Source organism: Zalophus californianus, chromosome 6 (genome assembly GCF_009762305.2).
Source record: "Zalophus californianus isolate mZalCal1 chromosome 6, mZalCal1.pri.v2, whole genome shotgun sequence".
Lineage (NCBI taxonomy): Eukaryota > Metazoa > Chordata > Mammalia > Carnivora > Otariidae > Zalophus > Zalophus californianus.
Window position 1 is genome coordinate 105412009 of NC_045600.1, and position 11264 is coordinate 105423272.

The 11264-nt window shown below is 46.1% G+C and overlaps 1 long non-coding RNA gene across 1 annotated transcript in view; it reads left to right on the forward strand.

The window, feature by feature from the left end:
- Positions 1-9694, forward strand: part of LOC113908575 — a 29611-nt gene extending 19917 nt beyond the window's left edge. Inside the window, exons 3-4 of the long non-coding RNA XR_003515531.2 lie at positions 8114-8460; positions 8715-9694. This is a non-coding gene — a long non-coding RNA (uncharacterized LOC113908575). The remainder of the gene's footprint in view (positions 1-8113; positions 8461-8714) is intronic.
- The last annotated feature ends 1570 nt before the right edge of the window (positions 9695-11264 follow it).

Sequence of the window (11264 nt, forward strand, 5' to 3'; positions counted from 1 at the left end):
GCCTAATCGCAGGGATGACATGCACACACTAAAGCTGAAAGATGGTGTGGTACAGTAGTTATGACTCAGGCTCCCAAGTCAGATTGCCTGAGTTCCCATCCCAACTTTTCCCCTTACCAGCTGTGGGACCTCAAGCAACTTCCTTAACTTCTCTGTGCCGCAGTTACTTCATCTGTGAAGCAAGCATGATGATAACAGTATCTGCCTCATAGGTTTAGTGTTATGTGTGTTGACAGAGGTGCTTGGTCGCTGGTCTATGGTACATAGGGAGACTATTACAATATGCAGTACTACAGTCAAGCCACTAGTGCACTCTGCTGATCTGAGTCAGAACAAAAGAAAAACAAGGGAATCTCAGTTAAAAGAGCTGTAGGAGGGCGCCTGGGTGGCTCATTTGTTAAGCGGGTCATGATCCCAGGGTCCTGGGATCGAGCCCCGCATCGGGCTCCCTGCTCCGAGGGAAGCCCGCTTCTCCCTCTCCCACTCCCCCTGCTTGTGTTCCTTCACTCGCTGTCTCTCTCTCTGTCAAATAAATAAAATCTTAAAAATAAATAAATAAATCTTAAAAAAAAAAAAAAGCTGTAGGAATCTGAAGAGAGACAGTGTTTTATCTCTAATTTAAAATTTTCCCCAGTGCTACGGATTTGTGTACATATGTTTTAGTTTCACTATGTGACCATTTCATTGTGGTGTCATGACTTGTTGCTTTGTGACTTAAGTTTTTTAAACATTTCATTACTGTTCTTGAATAGATAATACATCCACAGGGCACAAAATTTGCAAGGTTGCTGTGACATGTCCTGGCTGAGGCACAGGGCTCATGCATGCATCCGGTGCCCACTTTGGGCAGAAAGAAAGGATGGGGACTTGAGTGGGACCTTGGCCCAGAGGCAGCAAGTTCACTCCCAGCCTGGCTCCAGGGGCACTGGCCAGTCTGGCTGAGGAGGACTGCAGGGTCAGAGAGGCAGATGGATAGGGACCAGGGGACAAGGAGAAAGAAGGACACAGGGAAACGAGAAAGAAGCCAGGTTAGTGTTTAAAAAAGAAGACAACAGACCCAGAATGGAGTCGTTTATGCTAAGCCCCAAGTCACCAAACTGAGACTTAATTTACAGTTTTGGCTCTCCTAGAAATGGAATCTTAAATCAGCCAGTCAGGAATTACCTGATCAGGGCGCCTGAGTGGCTCAGTTGGTTAAGCGACTGCCTTCAGCTCAGGTCATGATCCTGGAGTCCTGGGATCGAGTCCCGCATCGGGCTCCCTGCTCAGCAGGGAGTCTGCTTCTCCCCCTGACCCTCCCCCCTTTCATGTTCTTTCTCTCTCATTCTCTCTCTCAAATAAATAAATAGAATCTTAAAAAAAAAAAAGGAATTACCTGATCAGCACTAGCAGCTAATCTGCCTGATAGATAGACCCCTGTCATCTAAAGGAAATTGACCTTGCCATATCGAATCTACTTTTTGCTCGTACAACTTCCTTGTTCACCCTCCCTTCTGCCTATAAAAGTGTTTCGTTTTGTACAGCTCCTCAGAGCTCCTTCTGTCTGCTAGGTTGGATGCTGCTCGAATCATTAAAGAAAGCCAATAAGAGGGGCACCTGGCTGGCTCAGTGATTGAGCATGCAACTCTTGATTTTGGGGTCATGAGTTCAAGCCTAGCCTCACATTGGGTGTAGAGATTACTTAAGAAAAATGAAAGAAAGCCAGTAAGAGCTTTAGAATGTTCTCAGTTGGGGGCACCTGGCTGGCTCAGTTGGAAAAGCATGTGACTCTTGATCTCATGGACTTTGATCCCACATTGAGTGTAGAGATTACTGAAAAAAAAAAAAAATTGTGCTCAGTTGAATTTTTTTTTTTAACAAGAGGATAATTCCAACCTGAAAACAAGAATATCTAGAGATTAAATCATTTCTGAATCAGCTAAAATCAATGGATGGGGCTTGTTGGGATTGAACTAGGTGTTTACCAACGGGAAAAGCTCCTAGGATCTCTTTTCTTTTTAAATTGAGGTAAAATTGGTAAATAACATTGTATGTTTCAGGTATACATTATAATTCAACATTTGTATGTGCTACAAAGTAATCACCACTAAAGTCTACTTACCATTATCAGCATAAAACTGAGTCCCTTTATCCAGTTTTGCTTGCCTCCCCACTCCCTCTCCCTTCTGGTAAACCTCTATCTGTTCTCTGTATCCATGAGCTTGTTTTTGTTTTTTGTTTTTTTAGATTCCATATATAAATGAATTCTTACAGTATTTGTTTTCCTCCATCTGACTTCTTTGCTTAGCATAATACCTTCGAGGTCCATCCATGTTGTCACAAATGGCAAGATTGCATTCTTTTTTTATCACTGAGTAATATCCCATTGTATGTATGTATATATGTATGTAAATACCATCTTCTTTATTCATCCATAGATGGACATTTAGGTTGTTTCCATGTCTTGGATATTATAAATAATGATGCAGTAGATGGGGCGCCTGGGTGGCTCAGTTGTTAAGTGTCTGCCTTCAGCTCAGGTCATGATCCCGGGGTCCTGGGATCGAGCCCCGCATCCAGCTCCCTGCTCTGCGGGAAGCCTGCTTCTCCCTCTCCCACTCCCCCTGCTTGTGTTCCCTCTCTTGCTGTGTCTCTCTCTGTCAAATAAGTAAATAAAATCTTTAAGAAAAAAATAATGCAGTAGACATGGAGGTTAGGTATCTTTTTGAGTTAGTGTTTTCATTTTCTATGGATAAATACCCAGAAATGGAAAAGCTGGATCATATGGTAGTTCTATTCTTTTTTTTTTTTTTTTTTTTAAGGAATCTCCATACTGTTTTCCACAGTGGCTGCCCCAGTTCACGTTCCCACCACCAATGCATGAGGGTTCAGCTTTCTCTATATCTTCTCCAACACTTGTTTCTTGTCTTTTTGGTAATAGCCATTCTAACCAGTGTGAGGTGATATCTCATTATGGTTTGAATGACATTTCTCTAATAATTAGTGATGTTCAGCATCTTTCTGTGTGCCTGTTGGCCATGTGTGTCTTCTTTGGAAAAATGTCTATTCAGATCCTCTGCCCATTTTTTAATTGGGTTGTTTGGTGTTTTGTTGTTGATTTGTATGAGTTCTTTAAATATTTTAGATCTTAATCCCTTGTCAGATATATGATTTGAAAAAAATCTTGTCCCATTCATTAGGTTGTCTTTTCATTGTGATGATGGTTTCTTTCACTTTGTGGAAGCTTTTTAGTCTGATTTAGTCACATTCGTTTATTTCTGCTTTTGTTTCCCTTGCTTTTGAAGTCAGATCCACAAAAATGTCACTAAGACCAGTGTTGAGGAGCTTACCACCTATCTTTTCTTCCAGGAATTGTATGGTTTCAAGTCTTACATTCAGATCTTTAATCCATCTTTTTAAAAAATCTTTAATCCAGAGTGCCTGGGTGGCTTAGTCGTTAAGCGTCTGCCTTCAGCTCAGGTCGTGATCCCAGGGTCCTGGGATCGAGTCCCACATCGGGCTCCCTGCTCAGTGGGAAGCCTGCTTCTCCCTCTCCCACTCCCCCTGCTTGTGTTCCCTCTCTCACTGTGTCTCTATCTGTCAAATAAATAAATAAAGTCTTTAAAAAAAAAAATCTTTAATCCATTTTGAGTTAATTTTTGTGTATGTTTTAAAATAGTGGACTATTTTCATTCTTTTGCATGTGACCATCCAGGTTTCCCAACACCATTTATTAAGGAGACTGTCCTTTCTCTATTGTATGTTTTTGGCTCCTTTGTCATAAATTAATTGGCCATATGTGTGTGGGTTTAATTCTGGGTTCTCGATGGTATTTCATTGATCCATGCATCTATTTTTATGTCAAATCAGACTGTTTTCATTACTGTAGCTTTATAGTATAGTTTGAAATCAGGGAGCATGATTTTCTAACCTCCAGCTTTGTTCTTCTTTCTCAAGATTGCTTTGGCTACTCAGGATCTTTTGTGGTTCCAAAAAAATTTTAGAATTATTTTTTTTAAGATTTTATTTATTTATTTGACAGAGAGAGACACATTGAGAGAGGGAACACAAGCCAGGGGAGTGGGAGAGGGAGAAGCAGGCTTCCCACTGAGCAGGGAGCCTGATTCAGGGCTCGATCCCAGGATCCTGGGATCATGACCTGAGCCAATGGCAGACACTTAACGACTGAGCCACAGAGGTGCCCCAAATTTTAGAATTATTTTAGTTCTGAAAAACTCCCTTGGAATTTTGATAGGGATTGCATTGAATCTATAGGCTGCTTTGGGACATTTTAACAATATTAATTCTTTGGATCCATGAGCACAGAATATTTTTCCATTTATTTGTATCTTCTTCAATTTCTTTCATCAGTGTCTTATAGCTTTCAGAACACAGATCTTTTCATCTCCTTGGTTAAGTTTATTCCTAGGTATTTAAGTCTTTTTGATGTAATTGTAAATGGGATTGTTTTCTTAGTTTCTCTTTCTAATAGTTCATAATTAGTGTATAGAAAGATTTTAGATTTCTGTATTTTGATTTTGTATCCTGCAACTTTACTGAATTCATTTATTAGTTTGAACAGTTTTTAGTGGAGTCTTTGGAGTTTTCTCTATATTATGTCATCTGCAGACAGTGACAGTTTTACTTCTTCCTTTCTAATTTGGATACCTTTTATTTCTTTTTCTTGTCAAATTGCTGTGGTTAGCACTTCTGATACTATGTTGAATAAAAGTGGCAAGAGTGGTGGGCGCCTGGGTGGCTCAGATGGTTAAGCGTCTGCCTTCGGCTCAGGTCATGATCCCAGGGTCCTGGGATCGAGTCCCGCATCGGGCTCCCTGCTCCTTGGGAGCCTGCTTCTCCCTCTGCTTCTCTCTCTCTCTCTCTCTCCCTCTGTCTCTCATGAATAAATAAATAAAAATATTTAAAAAAAAAAAAAAAGTGGCAAGAGTGGGCATCCTTCTCTTGTTCCTGATCTTTGAGGAAAAGATTTCAGCTTTTCATCATTGAGTATGATGTTAGCTGTGGGTTTGTCATGTATGCCCCTTACTATGTTTAGGCACATTCCCTCTATACCCACTTTGTTGAGAGTTTTTATCATAAGGGGATGTTGAATTTCGTCAAATGCTTTGTCTGCATCTGTTGAGATGATCCTCTGATTTTTATCCTTCCTTTTGTCAGTGTGGTGTATTACCTTGATTGATTTACAGATGTTAAGCCACCCTTGCACCAGGGTCCACAGAGCAGTCTTGGGAGAGAAGGAAGCTGCCCATGGAAGAAAAGCAGGCCTAGTCCTATCACAGACCACTGGCGGGGAGTAAGGATGCACAGGGTCTTGGTGGTGATCACGAGGCGGGCTCCATTAGGTCCACAATGCATGTGCCCCAGACCCAGCAGATCCCCTCATTTCTACTCTACAGAAACACATGCTGATGAGCACAGGGAGACAGTGGAAGGTTCGGTGCAGCACTGGAAATTGGAAACATTATTTAGCATATCTATATATGGAAGTCTGTATGCCATAGAAAAAGGCCTGGAAGGAGCCCAAAGCTGATAATGGTATTGTCCCTAGGAGGGCACTGGGCTTGGGGCAGTTGAGAGGGGACTTAGGCAAAATTTTTTTGGTGCTTTAAACAGGAGAATGCTTCTGGGTATTGTTTGTTTGAACTAAATTAATATGTTTTTCTTATACTTGAAATTGATCCGAAAAGAGGAGGGATTTGGGCAAAAGGAGAGAAAGCAGAGAGGTTTGGAGGTGAAGGAGGAGCCATGAGATGACAGGGAGAAAGATGGGCAGAGAGGCTCTTTTGGACTCTGGTGAATGACACGCAATCTAATTCGCCCTCCAGCTCCTCTTCCAGGCTCTTCAGCAAGGACTCAAACAGCTTTTTGATTCATTATTGGATGTTGGGCTTTTCTTTCAAATGTAAAACTGAGATCACCCACAAGGCAGACTGGCATTATTCATGGAGAACCTTCTGTGGTGGAGCCTGGGCGTATAGGGGGCAGTAAGAGCTCCACAGTGACCTTTACTACCTTGAGATAAATCACTCAAGGAGCCAGAAACAAAGGGTTGTGGAAGCAGAGAGGAGGGAGCATTGATTCTTTCAGAATTATGAAGGCCTCACGGAGGTAGAGATGTGGCTATGGAGCGCCGATGCAAACATAGGAATGTTCCAGTGAGAAGAATTGGAAAAATGCATCTTAGGCTGTGTTTGGTGGACTTCCTCCCAAGGTTCTAGGTTGTTGTCTGTGGGTGGGAAGAGTCCCAGAGAGCATGCTCATCTGGTGGCCAATGCTAAAGGCACCTCCATGCCAAGAAGCCTCTAGGAGGCTGAGAACAAACATCAGCTGAAAATCCTGGGTCCCTCACCAAAAACAGTTGGCGTCATGGGCCTCCAGATGTGATGCCCTAAAAGGAATACAGCATATGAATTGTTTGTAGCAAAAATTATTATCTGATTCTCTAGTCAGGAGGAAACATGAGACAAATCCACCTTGGGGGTCACTTGCGGGACAACTGACTTTGTCCCTTCAGAAATGTCCATGTCAGGGTGCCTGGGTGGCTCAGTCAGCTGGGCGTCTGCCTTCAGTTCAGGTCATGATCTTGGGGTCCTGGAATTGAGTCCCACATCAGGCTCTCTGCTCAGCGGGGAGCCTGCTTCTCCCTCTCCATCTGTGCTCTCTCTCTCAAATAAATATATAAAAATCTTTTTTAAAAAAATGTCAGTGTCAGGAAAAACAGAGAAGGCTGGGTCTGTTCTGGAACTGCAGAGAGTAAAGAGACATGACAGCCCAGAGAGGGGCGTGAGTCTTGGTTGGATCCTGGATCTGGGAAACACAGCTAAGGTGGATGTTGTTGGACACCTGGGGATGCTGGATCGTGGACTTTGCATTAGATAATAGCTTTGAATCTTTCTTTTTTTTCTTTTAATGATGGAAATAAAAAGAACGTTTACATGATGTTTCCGTGGGGTGGGAAGATGCAGGGGAAGAGAATCCATTCTTTTACAAGGAGAATGCAAGTTTGGGTTCCGGTCATGGCCCCGCCACTGCCTACCTGTGACAACAGGAACCCGTCACGCTCGGTGCCAGTCCGAGCCCGTTTCAGCTATGGGCACAGGGACTGGGTGGTGCCCACCTGGTGAGGCTGTTGAAGGCCGACTGCGTGTATTCAGGAGAAGCTGCAGCCAGTGGGTTAACCCCCTTTAGCCCCCTGGTCCTTCTGGAAGCATCCACAGAGTCAGGCCCTCTGGGGGGCTCCCTTCGCCCTGTGTGGGGGAGGCAGGCCAGGTTGCTTCCCTCTGCCTCCCACACCCCGGTTCTCAGCCAGCCCGGAATAGGTGCTGTGCTCCCAGCCAGAGTTTTCAACCGCAGGGTGCAGCCTGGAAACATGGTTTAGATCCCCATTGTTGGTTTCCAGCAAATTAAAATTTATCTCTCAGGGAGGAAATGAGGGGTTGAGGGTTTTTTTCCTTCTCCTTAATGGGTCCTGATGAAGGAAATGAATGCAGAGAGGGAATCAGAAATACGATCCGCTGCTTGCCGGCTTGGAAAAGTCTGGGGGCTCCCTGCGCCCTCACAGGGGGCAGCTGGGCACAGGGTGTTTTATTGTATAATTAACCTTGACCCCTCTGGGTTCAAAGAGAGAGGTTAGTTGGAAATAAATCAATAGTCTGGTCTGGTCACTTCAAAGGCTTCAGAACCCGCTGGAAAATTCCATATTGTTTCAGTGTGTAAATTGGAATAGGGTGTGCAGTTCTTTTTGAAAGGCTGGGAGGGTTAGGCCTAAAATTGAAATTAATTGTGTATCCACTTCCCTTAATCAAGCAATCAGGAGGCTTTATTGCGTTTCTTGTTGCAGGGGCGGGTGGGAAGGCCCTGCAGAAAACACCGTGTGACCTCTGTGTGGCCACTGGGCAGGGCTCTGGGACAAAAGGCATCTCTCCAAGCTTAGGAAGCACCTCCCCTCCCCAGCAGCGAGCAGCCTTTTATTCGGACATGTCTGAAATTCTCAGAACCAGCATTTATTGAGTACTTACTATGGCCCAGGTGCCAGGGATTTTCCTGGGATTTTTCTCATCTGATCCTTACAACAACCCAGTTGGATTAAGTACCATTATTATCTGCGTTACAGATGGGGCAGTGGAGCTTCGGAGGGCTGAACTAGCCAGTCCAAAGCCACTGTGAGCTTTCCAGAGTCTGTTGCAGTGCTGTGGCTCAAGGAATGAACATCAGAGCCCCGGGAGAGCTGCAGATCACCCAGTCTCCATTCTCCTCCCCGAAGCCTTCAAGAGAAACCAGCCCTGGCCGCCTTTCCCAGAGTCTCTCTTGGCTTCACGTCCCGTTCACCTTCCCCCTCTCTCTCTTCTTTCTCCACCTGCCCCCGCTTTCCTTCGGCTTTGCTTTCCTGCCCTCTGGCTTGCTTTCCACAAGCATGTGCGTGGTTAGGGCTTCTGCCCGCTCTGGCTGGCTCACAAAGAGGTAAGATACCGTGCTCGTCCTCAGGAAACTCTTCCTAAATTCCCCAAGCAGGGATCACAGGTAGACACCGTGTGCAGATTTGCTGCGGAAGGAAGTAGTTCCGTATGAGAGGGTTAAGCAAGTGCAGAGTCCCACCTGGGGCTCCAACTCGGGAGCCTGAGATCATGACCTGAGCCAAAACCAAGAGTCAGACGCTCAAGGGACTGAGCCCCCCGGGCACCCCCACCTACTTTTTTTTTTTTTTTTAATGACAGTTTATAAAAAGGTAAGGAAGGGCAGCAGCAGAAGTGGTTCTAACCGGAGAGAACCAGGGAGGACATCAGGAGACGGCCGTGAACAAGGACCAGTGGAGTGGGATCATTCCAGGTTGAAGGAGCTTCTTGCAGAAAGGCCTGGAGGTGGCGTTGTGCCTGGCACATGCTGGAGAAGCCAGGAGCCCGGCTTGAAGGATTGGAGTCCACAAAAGGAGCCAAGAATTGGGCTCTGTTCTGAAGAAGAAGAAGAAGAGCAGGCGTGGTCCTGAGTGCTTTACATGACTGACTTGTTTACTGCTCACAACCTTCAAGGCAGGTGCTGTCCTTCTCTGTGGTTTCTAGAGGAGGAAATGGTCCCAGAGGGTCGCCCAGCTGGACAGCAGCTGAGTGGGGATTACAAACCCAAGCCTGTGCTCTGAGCCGCTGGATTACGCTGCCTCCCATGAGGGGGCCCTTGAACGCCAGGCCAAAGGTGTTGTACTGCCCTGGGAGCAATGGGAAGCGATGGCAGGTTCCTGACCTAACCTGCATTTTAGGACGTGCCCAACTTCCTCAACCCTCCTACTCCAGGGTCTGACATCCCTGGGTCTCTCCTCAATATGCAGGAAGAAAATCTTCATCTCAGCCCGTTTAGACCATTTCCTCTCCTCCCCACCATGAGATTCCCCTGTCCTTTCTCCTCAGCACCCAGACAGCAAGTCAGTAGCCAGTATGGGCTTAGGACAAGGAGGCCAACGTTCCAGCCCCAGCTCCACCACCTCACTTCTCTGGGCCTCAGTTTCCATCTGTTAAGTGAGAGGGTGACAGAGAGTCCAGCCCTGCCCCCCACAAGGCTTTGAGAAGACTCAGATGAGGTAACGGGGAGGCATTCCACAAAAGGCCACCAGAATTAGTAACAGAGGCCTCATCATTATCACTCAGGACTCCACGGAGTCTCTTTCCCTTCCCTGAGGAAGGCCCTGGCCATTTGACCCTCTTGCTGGTTCCCTTTCCACCTGGAAGGCCACACTGAGCTTTCCTCAGACACGTCAACTGTGCAAAAAAGCATGTGCTCTGGAAGTCTAGTAACCATTCATTCATCTCTTTCTTGGACATCTACTAAGTGCCAAGCCCCGTGCAGCAGATGATAGCTTCCTGGCTGCTCAGAGGTCACAGCCCGCCCTTCCCCTTTGCTCCGCTGTGCCTTCAGCCTCAGAGCCCTTTCCGCCTCCATCATTCCTCTTCGAAGCCTTCCTTAATCCTGGATTCCTAGGAACTGCGTTTTCTTCTGTTTCCACGGCTTGTTGCTGTTACCACTCAAGTGAGCATTTGGATAGATAGCAGTAATTTTATTCACGCCTGTGCAGTCAGTTCACTGAGGGCCTGCTCCGCCTCCCTTGTGTGGGGCTGAGCACATCTGAGCTGCGAGCTTCCATCCGACCGTAGTCCCCATAGCTGTAATCCTCACCAATTCCACATGGTGGCAGCAAAACCCTCCCGTCACAGCCCTCCTCCGGGGAGAGCAGAGCCTCCCGGCTGGGCTGCTGCGACCCTCCAGAGACTCCCTCGGGGGCACGGAAGCCAGGCCAGGTGCGGAGGTCCCTTCAAGCTTGCCCTCTCCTTTATCCCACTCTTCACCTTCCACTTGGGGTCACCTTGCCCTGCCCACCCCAATCTCTCTTCCTGTAACGATGGGATCACTTGAACACAAACTGCACACTTCCCTTATTACAAACTCATTGAGTCCTTTCAGCTACTTTTTAAAAAAATTTTTTTAATTTTATGCTTTTTTATTAAATTTTTTTTTAAGATTTTATTTACTTGACCTAGAGAGAGCACAAGCAGGGCGAGCGGCAGGCAAAGGGAGAAGGAGAAGCAGGCTCCCCGCTGAGCGGGGAGCCCGACGTGGGGCTTGATCCCAGGACCCTGGGACCATGACCTGAGCTGAAGGCAGCCGCCCGACCGACTGAGCCACCCAGGTGCCCGATTTTTTATTATTTTTTAAAAGATTGATTTATTTGAGAGAGCGCTCGCGCACCGGGGGAGGGGCAAAGGGAGAGGGAGAAAGAATTTCCAGCAGACTCCCAGCTGAGTGCAGAGTCCCACCTGGGGCTCCAACTCGGGAGCCTGAGATCATGACCTGAGCCAAAACCAAGAGTCAGACGCTCAAGGGACTGAGCCCCCCGGGCGCCCCCACCTACTTTTTTTTTTTAATGACAGTTTATAAAAAGGTAATTCGTATACCATACAACTCACCCATTACAGTGGGCAATTTAGTAGTTCTTAGTATATTCACAGGGTTATGCAACCATCATCACAACCAAATTTAAAACATTCTCATCACCCCAGAAAGAAACCCTGTGCCCGTTAGCACTCGCTCCCCATTTTTCCCTAACCCCCAGCCCTAGGCAACCACTTATCTCTTCTTGGTCTCTATAGTAGATTTGCCTTTTCTGGGCATTTCATACAAATGGAACCATACGATATGTGGTCTTTTGTGACTGGCTTCTTTCACTTAGCATCAAGTTTTCCAGTCCATTTTACTGCTAAATAATATCCTATCGTGTGGAT